This window comes from Salmo salar, chromosome 08 (assembly GCF_965601325.2).
Source record: "Salmo salar chromosome 08, fSalSal1, whole genome shotgun sequence".
NCBI lineage: Eukaryota > Metazoa > Chordata > Actinopteri > Salmoniformes > Salmonidae > Salmo > Salmo salar.
In genome coordinates this window covers 6,512,059-6,512,500 of record NC_138298.1, presented here as the reverse complement: position 1 = coordinate 6,512,500, position 442 = coordinate 6,512,059, and the positions used below count along the sequence as shown (strand labels likewise).

Genomic DNA, 442 nt, shown 5'->3' with positions numbered 1-442 from the left:
ACGCACGAGCCGAGTGATCCACCGCTAAGAGTTGTACTCTTTTTATCCAGTTTTACGCAGTGGCTATAGGCTAAGGCAGAGATGGGAGGTTGCCCTCCGTTCCTCTGCCCGCCCTTCGCCAGAGCGAGAGGTCATAGTTCAAAGACAGGTAGGTTTAACTTTATGGGGGCCTCCGGGTGCTCCTCTGCCGCCGTCGCCGAAGCGCCGGTGGGGCCGGGGAGACATTAAACCCCCGCCTGCGCCGGGGCGCAGAGCGGTTGACTGGGTTCCCAGTGCCGCGCGAGGATACTGGGTGATACTCAAGCCGCTTAAAAATGTGAGACCATTTCGGGAAGTCCCGGTTCACCGGACACCCCCAGTCCCCCTCGGTAGCGGCCTACACACCCACCCATCGGTGCGTCATCTAGCCGTGCCTAACAGGGAAAGGGGATGGAGCCAGTCG

The 442-nt window shown here is 60.6% G+C and overlaps 1 non-coding gene across 1 annotated transcript in view; it reads right to left on the bottom strand.

Moving 5' to 3' along the window:
* Positions 1 to 33, bottom strand: part of LOC123735955 (5.8S ribosomal RNA) — a 154-nt gene extending 121 nt beyond the window's left edge. The window contains exon 1 of the ribosomal RNA XR_006765838.1: positions 1 to 33. This exon is cut by the window's left edge and continues 121 nt beyond it. This is a non-coding gene — a ribosomal RNA (5.8S ribosomal RNA).
* Positions 34 to 442: the final 409 nt, after the last annotated feature.